The sequence below is a fragment of the Triticum dicoccoides genome, chromosome 6A (assembly GCF_002162155.2).
Source record: "Triticum dicoccoides isolate Atlit2015 ecotype Zavitan chromosome 6A, WEW_v2.0, whole genome shotgun sequence".
Taxonomy (NCBI): Eukaryota; Viridiplantae; Streptophyta; class Magnoliopsida; order Poales; family Poaceae; genus Triticum; species Triticum dicoccoides.
In genome coordinates this window covers 163,668,151-163,673,943 of record NC_041390.1, presented here as the reverse complement: position 1 = coordinate 163,673,943, position 5,793 = coordinate 163,668,151, and positions in this window count along the sequence as shown.

Sequence of the window (5,793 nt, the reverse complement as noted above, 5' to 3'; positions counted from 1 at the left end):
AGGAGTCCTACTCCTACTAGGAGGAGGACTCCTCCTTGGCGCGCCTATAGGGCTGGCCGGCCTCCTCCCCTTGCTCCTTGATATACGGGGGCAGGGGGCACCCCTAGACACACAAGTTGATCCACGTGATCATATTCTTAGCCGTGTGCGGTGCCCCCTTCCACCATAGTCCTTGATAATATTGTAGCGGTGCTTAGGTGAAGCCCTGCGACGGTAGTACATCAAGATCGTCACCACACCGTCGTGCTGATGGAACTCTTCCCCGACACTTTGCTGGATCGGAGTCTGGGGATCGTCATCGAGCTGAACGTGTGCTAGAACTCGGAGGTGCCGTAGTTTCGGTGCTTGATCGGTCGGGCCGTGGAGACGTACGACTACATCAACCAAACGCTTCCGTTGCGATCTACCAGGGTACGTAGATCACACTCTCCCCTCTTGTTGCTATGAATCACCATGATCTTGCGTGTGCGTAGGAATTTTTTTGAAATTACTACGAAACCCAACAGCCCTCCCCTCACCCCTCTATTTATAGGGGAAGGGGGAAGGGGGCCGGCCCCCTCTAGATGAGATATAGAGGGGGGCAAGGGGAGGGGGGCTTGCCCCCCAAGCAAGGGGGCGCCCCCCCTTAGGGTTTCCCCCAAACCCTAGGTGCATGGGCCCTAGGGGGTGTGGCACCCCAGCCCACTTGGGCTGGTTCCCTTCTCCATACAGCCCATAAGGCCCTCCGGAAGAGGTGGCCCCTCCCGGTGGACCCCCGGAACCCCTCCGGTGGCCCCGGTACAATACCGATATGCCCCCGAACCTTTCCGGTGACCGTATGACAACTTCCTACATATAAATCTTCACCTCCAGACCATTCCGGAACTCCTCGTGACGTCCAGGATCTCATCCGGGACTCCGAACAACATTCGGTAATCACATACAAGTCTTCCTAACAACCCTAGCATCACCGAACCTTAAGTGTGTAGACCCTACGGGTTCAGGAGACATGCAGACATGACCGAGACGACTCTCCGCTCAATAACCAACAGCGGGATCTGGATACCCATGTTGGCTCCCACATGCTCCACGATGATCTCATCGGATGAACCACGATGTCGAGGATTCAATCAATCCGTATACAATTCCCTTTGTCAATCGGTACGTTACTTGCCCGAGACTCGATCGTCGGTATCCCAATACCTTGTTCAGTCTCGTTACCGGAAAGTCACTTTACTCGTACCGTAATGCATGATCCCGTGATCAACCACTTGATCACATTGAGCTCATTATGATGATGCATTACTGAGTGGGCCCAGAGATGCCTCTCCATCATACAGAGTGACAAATCCTAGTCTCGATTCTTGCCAACCCAACAGACACTTTCGGAGATACCTGTAATGTACCTTTATAGTCACCCAGTTACGTTGTGACGTTTGGCCCAAGGCACTCCTACGGTGTCCGGGAGTTGCACAATCTCATGGTCTAAGGAAATGATACTTGACATTCAGAAAAGCTACAGCAAACGAACTACACGATCTTTGAGCTATGCTTAGGATTGGGTCTTGTCCATCACATCATTCTCCTAATGATGTGATCCCGTTATCAATGACATCCAATGTCCATAGTCAGGAAACCATGACTATCTTTTGATCAACGAGCTAGTCAACTAGAGGCTCACTAGGGACGTGTTGTGGTCTATGTACTCACACATGTATTACGATTTTCGGATAACACAATTATAGCATGAACAATAGACAATTATCATGAACAAAGAAATATAATAATAACCATTTTATTATTTCCTCTAGGGCATATTTCCAACAGTCTCCCACTTGCACTAGAGTCAATATTCTAGTTACATTGTGATGAATCAAACACCCATGCAGTTCTGGTGTTGATCATGTTTTGCTCTAGGGAGAGGTTTAGTCAACGGATCTGCTACATTCAGGTCTGTATGTACTTTACAAATCTTATGTCTCCATTTTGAACACTTTCACGAATGGAGTTGAAGCGACGCTTGATATGCCTGGTCTTCCTATGAAACCTAGGCTCCTTGGCAAGGGCAATAGCTCCAGTGTTGTCACAGAAGAGAGTCATCGGGCCCGACGCATTGGGTATGACTCCTAGGTCGGTAATGAACTCCTTCACCCACACTGCTTCTTGTGCTGCCTCCGAGGCTGCCATGTACTCCGCTTCACATGTAGATCCCGCCACAACGCTTTGCTTGCAACTGCACCAGCTTACTGCCCTACCATTCAAAATACACACGTATCCGGTTTGTGACTTAGAGTCATACAGATCTGTGTCGAAGCTAGCATCGACGTAACCCTTTACGACGAGCTCTTCGGCACCTCCATAAATGAGAAACATTTCCTTGGTCCTTTTCAGGTACTTCAGGATATTCTTGACCGCTGTCCAGTGTTCCATGCCGGGATTACTTTGGTACCTTCATACCAAACTTATGGCAAGGTTTACATCAAGTCTGGTACACAGCATAGCATACATGATAGACCCTATGGCCGAGGCATAGGGGACGACACTCATCTTTTCTCTATCTTCTGCCGTGGTCGGGCATTGAGCCGTGCTCAATCTCGTACCTTGCAATACAGGCAAGAACCCCTTCTTTGACTGATCCATTTTGAACTTCTTCAATATCTTGTCAAGGTACGTACTCTGTGAAAGACCAATGAGGCGTCTCGATCTATCTCTATAGATCTTGATGCCTAATATATAAGCAGCTTCTCCAAGGTCCTTCATTGAAAAACACTTGTTCAAGTAGGCCTTTATGCTTTCCAAGAAACTAGATTAGTGACTAAGTTAGGAGACACAAGAACATTAGACATGTTAACAGGAGTAGAAGTAGAAGGAAACGACATATGACCGACATGTGTAATGGGTAGAGAGGAACCGTTACCAACGGTGATACGAGTGGGAGTATGAACAGGAGTGGCAGACGTGAGGTTACCGGAATGAGCAGTCATGTTAGCGGTGGCGCCCGAGTCCATGTATCAGTCACCACCACCGCCACCGTAGGAACTCAGTGACGAGACGGAGTGCAGGGCGGCGAGAAGAGCCGGGTCCCAGGCGGCGGCACCTGAGGAGGGTAAAACCCGCCGTAGGCCGGCGAGGGGGCGGCGCCGAAGGCCGGCGTGGCAGCGGAGTTGTAGGCGGGCACAGCCCCGTAGGCAGGCGGGGGCGGGGGCGCGGCATCATAGCCGCTGTAGGGAGCGGCGTTCTGCGCGGCGAAGAGGGCCTGGTAGCTTGCCGAAGGAGCTCCAAGGATGCCCGGAGCGGGAGCCCGTGGGACCGGCATCGAATGTGCGTGGACAACGCCAGTCCACGGGTTGGTGTCGTACGTCCACGGAGGGTTGGCCTGCTGCTGCTGCTGACGAGGCCCCCCCTCCCCCCCGACACCTGTTGCTGCTTGCGGCCGCCCCACGACGGTTGCCGCGGCGCCCGCCACCTGGCTGTTGGGGCAGCGGGAGGGGCGGGGGGCGCGGGTGGCAGGGGGAAGTACCCCGGAGGCGTGGGGGCGGCGGCTGCTGGCGCGGCGCGGGTGGGGCGGTCGGCGGTAGGGCTCCACGGGAGGTGCCGGTGGCGAGGGCGTGATGCTGCACGCGCTTCTTGACCCCCTTCATCCGGCGCTCCTCCAACCGCAAGTACGCCGCGAACTTGGGCAAGGAGGGCTCCGGCATCAAGGTGAGGTTGGAGGCAGCGTTGTCGAAGTCCTCGTTGAGGCCGGTGGTGAGCGTGTTGAGGAGGAGGTCGTCATCAACCTTGGCGCCAATGTCGCGGAGCTTATCCGCCAACGTCTTCAGGCGGCGGCAGTAGTCATCAATGGACTCTTCTCGTTGAGGCCGGTGGTGAGCGTGCTGACAGTCAAAAAATTCATGCTGCAAAAAAACGCGGCGCTAAAGCTTGTTGTCGGTGACGAGGCCGTTCAGCTTGACCCACAAGGCGTGGGCGTCGTCGCCGGCACTCACGACCGTATGAAACAGGTCCTTGGAGATGGTGGTGAAGAACCACCGGATGATGGTGGCGTAGACCGTGGTCCACTCGGCGTCATCCAACATGGCGTGGGAGTCAACGGTGCCATCCACATGATCCACGAGGTTGTTCTCGCGGAAGAGCGGTGTGAAGTACGTTTTCCACGCGAAGTATGTGGAGTTGAAGGCGTCGAGGACGACGAGGACGCGTGGTGGACGTTTGATGTCGCGGATTTCGGCAGGGTCGACGGCAAAGGGGTTGGAGTAGGTGGAGGCGTTGGACGACATGGCGACAAAGCGGTGGTGAAGGGGGTGGCGCGGCGGGGAGGAGAGGGGCGGCGCGGCAGGAGGGTGGCACGGCGGGGTGGGGAGGGCGGCGCGGCGGGGTGGAGAGGACGGCGCTGCGGGAGGGCAGCGCAGCGGGGAGATGGGTGGCGGTGGCGGCATTGGGGCTGTGGTGGTGGCGGCGGCGGCGGCCCGAGGCGGCTAGGGCTAGGGCTAGGGTTAGCGGAAGCTGGAGAATCGACTTGCGATAGATACCATGTAAAGAATGATTTGGTGCATCGATAATTGATTGATCGTGCACTAGGCACGTATATATAAGTACAAGGGATGCGACCGGTGTGTCGTCTTCCAAGATACAAGTAAATACAGAGGGAGAGAGACACTACAGGTGCGGCATACAAAACCCAGACCTACGTACATGTACACATGTTCAACAGTATCGATTCGACCAGTTGGAGATGCAAGCGAAACACAGGGAACATGTCGATCTCCAGTATGCTCCTCCTCCTGCTTAGGCCTCCTGTCTAGAAAGTCAGCAGCATCGCGCCAGGCGCAGGCTGCAGCTCGACGCTCGTGTAACAGGGAGGCCAAGTCACTCGTCTGCCAACGCCACGCCCTAGGTCGCCGAGCTCCTCTGACCGCTCGAGTGCTTCATCTCTGCCGCATGACCGTCATGGACGACGCTGTCTAGGTTTTCATCCGACCTTGTTGCGCCCAGGAGTAACATGGACTGTGTTTCAGGAAAAAAAATGACATGAACTGTGACATGGCGGTTCAACCTAGGTGACGTGTCAAATTTTGGTCAAAACCGTGTCCATGTTAGATGGAAATCACTCGAAGTGGTATGAAGAACTAAATTGATTCAGTTTAAGAAGTTGAGGGACTAAGTTTTACCGATTTTTGAATTCAAGGATCATTTCTATACTTTCAAAAAAGTTTAGGGACAAAAAAAATATACTTATCTCTTATAAATTTAACAACCATTTGAGACAAGACGCGTTGGCACAACCACCGTAACTCCTCCTGGAATCCGTCGGGAAGTTGGGAGCCACCGTCGATCCTCTCGGTCTCGGTGTATATATATGTATGTGCCGCTCGTCCATCTCGTCGCCGCTTCCTCCGGTCCTCGTCGATCAGACGCGCTCTCCCTGCCTCACTATTGCACGTTGCCCCCGGTCGGCTGGCGTGGCCGTCGAGGGATGCGGCTGGTCGCTTGCAGGTGAATGCCATCTGATCGATGGACGGGCTATGGGCTACCTCATTAGTTTCTCTAACACAGTGCAAGAAATCCACTCTTTCATGAGTCCCGCTTCGATACAATCCCCTCACAAAATATATAAAGGGCAATATAAACGTTTGACAATTTATACGTACTTTTGTATGTAACATATGCCGTACGTTTGTGAAGGGCAGCTCATTTGGGCTGGCCCATTTGCGGTGGCATGCGATGAAAGCCTACAAAATGAAGAACATACATAACCACTACGACCCAAGATCCTATTTGGCGTCTATAGCGTCCGATACAATGGTTTCCACAAAC